General features: G+C 38.7%; 1 pseudogene; it reads right to left on the minus strand.

The window, feature by feature from the left end:
• Nucleotides 1-4,926: 4,926 nt before the first annotated feature.
• Nucleotides 4,927-6,273, minus strand: LOC133748763 (zinc finger CCHC domain-containing protein 17-like; annotated as a pseudogene).
• Between the last annotated feature and the right edge of the window lie 3,806 nt (nt 6,274-10,079).

A 10,079-nucleotide genomic window follows, 5' to 3' on the forward strand; every position in this document is an offset into this window, starting at 1 on the left:
AAATGCAGATCAAAACCACAATGAGGTTTCACCTCACCCTGGTTAGATTGGCTTACATACAGAAATCAACCAACAACAGATGCTGGCGAGGATGTGGGGAAAAAGGGACACTAATACACTGTTGGTGGGAATGCAAACTGGTAAAGCCACTATGGAAGACAGTTTGGAGAGTCCTCAGAAACCTGAATATAGCCCTACCACAGGACCCAGCCATCCCACTCCTTGGAATTTACCCAAATGGAATTAAAGGGGAGAAAAAAAGAGCCATTTGCACCTTGATATTTGTTGCAGCTCAATTCACAATAGCTAAGACACGGAATCAACCTAAATGTCCATCAACGGATGACTGGATAAAGAAACTATGGGATATGTACTCTATGGAACACTATACAGCAGTAAAAAGCAATGAAATCCGGGCATTTACAACAAAATGGAGGAAGCTGGAAAACATGCTGAGTGAAATAAGCCAGTCCAAAAAGGACAAATATCATATCTTCTCCCTGATCGATGGCAACTAAACGAGCATCTAAGATGATACCCATTGAAGTGAAATGGACACTATGAGAGACAATGACAGGATCATCCCTTGTCTAGACTTGAGGAACAACTTACTATTTTATTCCTTTTAGTATTTTTGTTGTTGTTGTTGTTGCTCTGTTTGTTCTACATAAGACCACTAGTTGAACTCTGTAATCAATGCACAATCATTCTTAGACATTTAAAATTAACAGCAAAGTGATCTCTGTTAAACATAGAAGTGGGAATAAGAGAGGAAGGAGATATATAGGTTGGCACATGCTCACTTGGACTTACCTCCAATGGTGGAACTAGAAATGTGCCAGGGGATTTCAACTCAATCTTACCAAGGAGGCAGGTACCAATGCCAGCGCACTTGGTAAAGTGATAAGTATAAATACACAACCAATCAAAAAGATAGGGTAACTGTTGAAGAGATTTCACAAATAAGACCAGTGTAAGCAAATAATGAAGGATAGAATTAAAAGGGAGAGAATGATCCTGCAGGGGAAGCAGGACACACAGCAGACTCATAGAATGGCAAATACCCAAAACAGCACTCCTGCCTCAGAATCAACCCTTGGGACATTCGGATCTAGCTAAAAGGTCCATGAGAGCCTCACAGGAATGGAAAGCCATGACACGGTGGCAAAAAACAATCTAAATGAAAGACCCTGGTGAACAAGACCCCAGCAGAAGGAACAGGCCATCAAGGAGAGAGGCACCTTTCTCTGAAGGGAGGAAGGAACCTCCATTGTGATACGGCCTTGACTAAACAAGTTCAGAGTCGGTGAACTCAAGGGGCTTCCATAGCCTAGACAGCTCATAGCAAGAGTCTTGGGTGATTGCTGACGTCATAAATAAGAGTGCCAATTGTTCAATCAAAAACGGGAGTCACTGGGTACATGCTCCCCACGTAGGATCTCTGTCCTTAATGTGTTTTACTATGAAACTTGAAAACACTACTAGTGGAACAATACCCTATACCTTGTGCGGTTGTGTGAGTGCAGCCTGTTGAAATCCTTGCCTAGTATATACTAAGTTGATCTTCAGTATATGAAGGTAATTGAAAATGAAACTCGATGAAGGGCAGGATGGGAGAGGGAGTGGGGGAGGGGAGGGCCACGGGAGGGAGGGAGGTTGGGGGGGGGAAGCCACAACAATACAAAAGTTGCACTTTGTAAATTCACATTTATGAAATAAAAAAAAAACTATATAACAAAAAAAGAAAAAAAAGAACTTAATACTTTACCCTTTTAGTATTTTTTATGTTCTACTTAAAACTATTGGTTGAACTCTGTAATTAATACACAATTATTCTTAGGTGTTTAATTAATGCTATAACTAGTACTCAAATAGTATTTTACACTTTGTGTTTCTGTGTGGGTGCAAACTGTTGAAATCTTTACTTAATATATGCTAAATTGATCTTCTGTATATAAAGATAATTGAAAATTAATCTTGATATGAATGGAAGAGGAGAGGGGGTGGGAGAGGGGAGTGTTGTGGGTGGGAAGGAAGTTATGGGGGGGGAGCTATTGTAATCTATAAGCTGTACTTTGGAAATTTATGTTCATTAAATAAAATTTTTAAAAAAGTGTGTATAAAGAACGAAAAGAAAGAAGTATGCTTGGATTTCAAAACTTTTTGCACCAAAATAAGCTTATTTTGTAATGTAACTTTTGACAGACTTCTTAGAGTAACCTTATATAACCAAAGGAGATGAAATTAGTCTTTCAAAGAGACACCTGAACATCTATGTTTTTGTAGCACTATTCATAATAGCCAAGAAATAGAAACAATGTGTCTATCAACTCATGAATGCATAAGGAAAATGTGATACATATACACAATGTAATACTATTTAGTGATAAAAAAAGGATCAAATCTTGTATCTTGCAATAATAGGGATAGAACTCTCATTATGTTAAAAGATAAGTACCACATGATCTCATACAGAGTCTAAGAAAAGTGCACTTCATAGAGGTTGAGAAAATGGTGGTTATCAGAGGCTAAGGAGAGAAGCCCCAACTGGAGGAGAGGGGAAAGATTAATTAATGGTAGTAAGTTACAGTAATACAGGAGAAAGAAGTTCTGGTGTTCTATTGCACAGTAGGGTGACTATAGGTAACAATAATGTATCGTGAATTTTTTTTAAAGAAATAAAGGATTTTGAATGTTTTCACAATAGAAAGATGATAGATGGCTGGGGAGATAGAAATGATTACCCTGATTTGAACTGTATATAAACTATATGTGTATTGAGACATCAAATGGTGCCCCCAAAATATGTATAATTTTTATGTATTAGTTAAAACTAAATAAATACTTTAAAATCAGGGAGAAAATTTCAAAAAAAATTTCATTTGTACATGTAGACTTTTTGTTACCATTGTTCCCTAAACAACACAGTAAATAATTGTTTATATAGCACTCATGTTGTATTACATATTCTAAGTCATCTACAGATGATATAAAATATAGAAGAGGATGTGAACAGGTTATATGCAAGTAGTATGCAATTTTTGATAAGGGGCTTGAACATTTGCAGATTGTGGTCACCGTAGCTGGTTCTGGAACCAATCATCAGTGAATACTGAGGGACAACTATATGTAATGTGTTCTCTTTTAAATATACATATGTATAATAAAGTTTGATTTATAAAGTAGGTACAGTAAGAAATTAACAACAGTGACTGATAAGAACGTAGAACAACTATAACGAAACTAATAATAAATGTTATGTACATGTTATCTCTTTCTCTCAAAACATTTTATTGCATTATTACTTGCCCTTGTTCTTGTGGTGATGTGAGTCATAGAAGGCCTACAAGACAAAGCAAATAATGTGGATATCATGACATTGGGTTATGCTGCTTTTGACTTTCTGACAACATATCACAAGGAGGATGGCATGCTTCATTTTAGAGTGAGGCAGAACGAGATTTAATCACACTACTCAGAACAGTTACAATTTAAAATGTATTTTAAATTGTTGAATTTAAAATTTAAATGAATTGTTTACTTCTGGAAAATTTCCACATATTACTTTTGTGTCCACGGCTGACTGCAGGTAACTGAAACCATGGAGAAGGGGGGAAAGGGACTTTATGTTTTAACTGAAACAGATTTCCTGTATATCATGCAATTACTGTTTTATTAAAACCAAACATGATTCTGTTTAATACCAGGATTTTTTTTGTTTTTTTTTTCCCCAAAGAAACCTTTTATTTAATGAGTACAAATTTCGTAAGTACAACTTTAGAAATATAGTGATTCTCTCCACCACACTCGCCCTCCCACCCCATCACCTCCTCCCTCTCCCATTCCCGTTCCATTCTCCATTAAGATTGATTTTCAACTAACTTTATACACAGAAGAGCAACTCTATACCAAGTAAAGATTTCAACAATTTGCACACACACACACACACACAAAACCTGAGAATAAGTTTTACAGTTAATTCTCATAATACAACTCATTGAGGATAGAAGTCCTGCATGGGAAGCTAGTGCACAGTGACTCCTGTTGGTGACTTCTGTTGTTAACAATTAGCACTCTTAACGTATGTTGTCAGTGATCACCCGGGGCTCTTGACATGAGCTTCCTAGGCTATGGAAGCCTTTTGAATCCACAATCTCCATCAATCTTCAGCCAAAACAATAAGCAAAGTGCAAGTTCTCTCCTCCCTTCAGAGAAAAGTACATCTTTCTTTGATAGTGCCAGGAATTTAAGCAGAGATCTGAAGTGGAACCAACTGATTCACACGGTAACAAATACAAAATCGAGCAATGATGTTGGGTTCAGATGTCTGGTGCAGGGGTCTGTTGGAATGTCATAGACAAGCTCAGCCACACTGTGAATGGCTGCTTTCTGACCATAGCCACTGGCTGTCACTTCCAGCACAGAACAGTATCGGGGGAATGGAAAAAATGAGCCCCACTTCTTATCATGTTCTCCCTCCTGCTTCCACTCTTCTGCCCCTGTGTTGGATGTGGCAGAGATCACCCACCAAGTGGCCCAAGACAAACCAACAGGAAGGGGGCAATCACTCAATGTCCAACTACACCCAGATTCACCTCCACAGCAGGACCTGTGGCTTCAGCTCAGACTCCTTCTTGTATAGGAATTCAGCTCTGGCCGTGGCAGCTGGGGAGGGTAACGGGAACTCCCACTGAATGAAGTTGGGTGAATGAATGGGTGGACTGCAGGGGTCACTGAGGGACCAGGAGTGGTAAGGAGAAAATAACTCATTTAGGCAGCTGCTTTTCAACTCTTAACTGCTGCAAGAGGAAAGCCATCTCTCATGGGAGCAAAGTCAGTGGAATGGGAGACCACATTCAGTTTCCCAGGAGCCAGGGCTTCATGGCATTAAGGTTCCTGGTTCCCGATTCTTTGCTCTTCCTAGTCTCACTCCTTATGCTTCTTCTTGTGCTGCTTCTTTTTCTTCCTCTCGGCTGCCTTGCTGTCTGGCCCTCTTGCCTGCATCACTCTGAGTCTGAGCTGTCAGAGTCCTATGATTCCCAATTTTTATGTTTCCTTTTCTCCTTTTCTTTCTTTCTTTTTCTCAAAGGATTCTTTGAGGGGTCAGGCTTCTCAAATTCTGCTGACTTTGCTTTTTCATTTTCATCTGATACCTCACCCAGTCAGAGAGTATCTGGCTGCGTGAAACAATTTTTGGCAAAGTGTCCTTTACAGCCACACTTCTTGCAGGTAGTGTTCAGAACAGCCTCAACAGCCAGCCACCTTCCGTCCAGTGTAATATTAGAACACCTCCGCCCTTCTTGCTCAGTGATAGTGTGGTTGGGATCCGGGTCTACCTCAGTTCCTTGGATAACGAATTTCAGGGAGATATATTTTTTATTAAACTTTTATTTAATGAATATAAATTTCCAAAGTACAGCTTATGGGTTACAATGGCTTCCCCCTCCCAAAATTTCCCTCCCATCCACAACCCTCCCCTTTCCCGCTCCCTCTCCCCTTCCAATCACATCATGATTCATTTTCAATTCTCTTGATATACAGAAGATCAGTTTAGTATATATTAAATAAAGATTTCACCAGTTTGCCCCCATATAGCAACACGAAATGGGAAAAATACTGTTGGAGTACTAGTTATAGCATTAAATAAGAGTGTACAGCACATTAAAGACAGAGATCCTACATAATATTTTTTTAAAAAATTAATTAATTTTCTATGCCATTTCCAATTTAACACCAGGTTTTTTTTTTTCATTTCCAATTATCTTTATATACAGAAGATCGATTCAGTATATAATTAGTAAAGATCTCATCAGTTTGTACCCACGCAGAAACACAAAGTGTAAAAACACTGTTTCAGTACTAGTTATAGCATCACTGCACATTAGACAACACATTAAGGACAGATCCCACATGGGATGTAAGTACACAGTGACTTCTGTTGCTGACTTAACAAATTGACACTCCTGTTCATGGCGTCAGTAATCTCCCTAGGCTCTAGTCATGAGTTGCCAGGGCTATGGAAGCCTTTAGAGTTCGCTGACTTTGATCTTATTCCGATAGGGTCATAGTCAAAGTGGAAGTTCTCTCCTCCCTTCAGAGAAAGGTACCTTCAGAGAGATACTTTTATCCTATTGTTTCTCACCTCTCAATCAATAAGCTTCACTTGCACTTTGTCCCCAACATCTACTATCTCAGAAGGTTTATCCACCTGACAGGGAGTTTGATGGACTAGACCTTGCTTCCAACAGCATGGGATTCTGATAAAGGCTGCATGGTCTGTCATCATGCTAACCACTCCTTGAAAAATAGTGTACACAGTGTAGTTTACCATTGTCTCAGGCCTTCCTGAATTCATCCTTAATGTTTCTATAGCTCCTCCATTTCTTTTCTGCTAGAGCTAATTCAAGTGTCTTGGACTCAGCTTCAGGTCTCCCAGTCACGCCACTGTGTGAAATATCAAACCACATTGTGCATTTTTAAACTAAAATGTTATATTTTAGCCTCTTTTACTACAAATTTAAAAATATTTCCTGCTGTGGCACACTGGGTTAAGTCACCGCATGCATCACTGGTATCTCACATGGATACTGATTCAAGTCCCAGCTGCTCCACTCCCAGCCCAGCTCCCTGCTAATGGCCTGGGAAAAGCAGCAGAAGATGGCTCAATTGTTTGGGCCCTTGCCATCCATGTGGGAGGCCCAGAAGCAGCTCCTGGCTCCTGACTTTTCTTGGCCTAGCCCCAGTCATTGCAAGCATCTGGAGAGTGAACCAGTGTATGCAAGTTTCTCTCACTCTGTCTCTCTCTGTGTGTCTCCTTCTCTTTCTGTGTAACTCAGACTTTCAAACATTCAAGTAAATAATAAATATTTTAAACATATATTCCTTTAGCTTAAAATATCCCTGAGATACTAACACAATAATTATCACAATGGTTATTGTGATACTCTCTTGCTCCTAGGAATTAAAATTACAAGCTCCGAGATCTTAAATAGGAAGGACAACACAAAAATAAAGTATGTTGGGGCCAGCAGGTTAAGCCTCCACCTATGACACCAGCATCCAATACAGGCGCTAGTTCAAGTCCCAGCTGATCCATGTCCAATCCAGCCCTCTGCTAAAACACTTGGGAAAGCAGCAAAAGATGGTCCAAGTACTTGGGCTCTTGCCACCCACACTGAAGAACTGGATGGAGTTCTCGGCTTCCAGCTTCAGCTTGGCCTAGCCCCAGTTGTTGTGACCATTTGGAGAGTAAACCAGCATACGGAAGAGTTATCTTCATTTCTCTGCCTCTCCCTCTCTCTGTGTAACTCTGCCTCTAAAATATATTTAAAAATCTTTTTAAAAAATAAGATATGTTAAAGATAAAGATGTTGATGTACTAATATGAAATAATCTTCAAGATGTATTATTACTTACAAAGAAAAGGAAGGTACTAATGATATATTTACCTTTAATAAATCATTATAGCAGTTGCCTCTGGGTAGAAGGACTGAGATTTGGGAGGGAGATTGTGTTTTTATGTATACTTTTTATATCTTTTGAAATTTTCATGAACTTTATTATTTCTCCAAATAAAATAGATTAAAAAATAAGGCTGCATTGCTGCTTATCTTGAACATTTCACATGTACAAATTGATATATAAAAAGTAAAAGGAGGGATGGGGAGGCCTTCCAGGCAGGAGAGCAGCAAGATAAAGGTCAGAGAAGAGCAGGCTCTATAGGGAGTCAGAGATCCAGGTCTTTCATCATCATCACCACCACTATCCTGTCTTCCATCAATATAACTGTCATTATTAAGCATCTCCAATGGTTCCAAACACTGCAATTTTTGCTTTGCTTACAGTAGCTTCATTTAAATATATATATATAGCTCCATTATATATATATATATATATATATATATATATATATATATATATATATATTAGGCAGGGAAAAACTGGACTCTGCTGTTATGGGATTCATTCTAGACTACCCAAATAGTAAACAGCAGAGACCATCCAAAGACTACTTCATGGGAATCAAAGCCCTTGTTTTCTTGCCTTTATACCACTTTGCCTCTCACAGAGAGAAAAATCAGGAACAAAGGGCCGTGAAGTCTGTATTAGATTCTAAAAGGCAAAGGGAAGCCAGACTAATTATGATATTGAATGGTCTGAAGAAACTAATGATTGAAGACACAATCTGTTAACAGATGTCACCAGGAATTGCTGAAACAGTTAGCAATAGCACTGAGTACTAAGGAGCTCAAGATATTTTACAAAGGAAACAGCTATAGGAATTAAGGAGTGATTTGAATGACCCAAGAGTAGATCAGATGTATCCACATTAACTGGGAACAAGGCAAGAATTTCAATGTTCAGCAAACATTTACAAAAAGCTACTTGAATAACAGGGAAAACCAATTTAGCAGAGGAAAAGATTATTTGTTGAGAATAGTCAGGTCCTTAGCTAAGCAAATCTGCCCCCAAATTTTCCCTTTAGACAAATGACACTTCTTATCTGCAGTTAGAATTAGTAACCATGGAATGTTTTGAGAGAGTCTAAAGGTAAAAGGCTACAAGATGTCTTATTATTGCTGTTCTTTTAACACTCTGGATATATTCAGCACCAACTAAACTCTTATAATTAAACATCTAAATGAGATTAAAGTCTACATATTATTACCAACAAGTATGACCAACTTTGTGCATGCAGAAGCTAAAATGCCTAGAACTATGTCTCTCAGTCACATACCACGGAGGCCCTCATCACCACACAGTGAACAAAATCCCCAATTGCCTCTAAGTCACTAACCAAATGTTAGGTAAATTGTTTAAATATGTCAGACAATCTTGCAAGTGCCATCATGGAGAGCAGAGTATATGGACAAACAGGAATATGATAGACTCCTGTATATCAAGTACAACTACGCAGTCAGACTTCTGAGTTCAAACCCTAGCCTTGGCCCGTAATGGCCCTGTAACCCTGGGCAAGTCACCTAACCTCTCTGTGTTGAGTTTCTTTTATCTACAAAATGGGAGCAATAACTCTACCAACACTTAGAGAATGCTATGAGAAATAAATAAATAACTGTGTAGAGCACTTACAACAATTCCAGGCTTTTAGTGAGTCAACAATAAAATGTTAATTACTTCTTTGATTATTATTTAGCTTAAAATTTGATTTTAGGACAAGATAAATTAGATAAATAATAGATAATAAGAAATGCACACATTCTCTTTCTCACTCATGCAAATGGTATATACACAAGATACATGTGTATATAATTCATACCTCTGTGTGTACAAAGAAATAAGTGAAAACTACCAAATGCATAAAACAAAGCCAGCATCTCAGGTACATTGGCTAGAATTTGATTACTTGATAGGAGAAAATTTTAGGAGATGAGTGCCTGGTGTAGAATATAGTTTTGTTCATCTGTTTTCTTACTAACATGTTTTGGGGACAGGGGTCAATCTGATTCATTGTTTTATTTTTTTAAAAAGATTTATTTATTGATTTGAAAGGCAGAGTTACAGAGAGGCAGATGCAGAGAGAGGTTTTCCATCCATGAGTTCACTCCCCAGAGGGCCACAATGGCCTGAGCTGCACTGATCTGAAGCCAGGATCCAGGAGCTTCTTCTGGGTCACCTACATGGGTACAGGGACCCAAAGACTTGGTCCATCTTCTACTGCTTTCCCAGGCCATAGCAGAGAGCTGGATCAGAAGTGGAAAGGCCAGGACTTGAACTGGTGCCCATATGGGATGCCGGCACTGCAGGTGGCAGCTTTACCCACTACGCCACAGCACCAGCCCCTCATTGCTCTAATTTTTAAAAACAAATTTTAAAAGTTTTATTTATTTATTTTAAAGGCAGGGTGACAAGTCAAAGGGATCACACAAACAAGACTAGTGTCTGCCAATACTAACTGATATAATAAAAAAGGGAGAGAACGATCCAACATGGGAAGCAGGATATACAGCAAACTCATAGAATGGCAGATATCTTAAACAGCACTCTGGCCTCAGAATCAGCCCTTAAGGCATTCAGATCTGGCTGAAGAGCCCATGAGAGTATTTTAGGCATGGAAAGCC

Source organism: Lepus europaeus, chromosome 2, assembly GCF_033115175.1.
Source record: "Lepus europaeus isolate LE1 chromosome 2, mLepTim1.pri, whole genome shotgun sequence".
Taxonomy (NCBI): Eukaryota; Metazoa; Chordata; class Mammalia; order Lagomorpha; family Leporidae; genus Lepus; species Lepus europaeus.